The sequence below is a fragment of the Hylobates moloch genome, unplaced genomic scaffold, assembly GCF_009828535.3.
Source record: "Hylobates moloch isolate HMO894 unplaced genomic scaffold, HMol_V3 SCAFFOLD_10, whole genome shotgun sequence".
NCBI classification, from domain to species: domain Eukaryota; kingdom Metazoa; phylum Chordata; class Mammalia; order Primates; family Hylobatidae; genus Hylobates; species Hylobates moloch.
In genome coordinates, this window is record NW_026652285.1 from 28,677,107 (window position 1) to 28,677,352 (window position 246).

Sequence of the window (246 nt, forward strand, 5' to 3'; positions counted from 1 at the left end):
GGCGGGCGTACGCGGGAGAGGCGGGCGTACGCGGGAGGTAGGGGGGGAGAGCTCGGCCCCGGCGCGCGGCACAGAGCTCCCCCAACCCCCGACCCGGAGCCATAACTTTCCCTTTCCCCAGAGCCGGGAAGGAGAGGGAGAAAGAGGAGAGGGGCAAAACTGCAGGGTCCTAAGTTCAGATACAAAGCTCGGTCACTCACTACTTGTGCAGCCTTGGCAGTGGTGATCATGAGCACTTTCCACCTG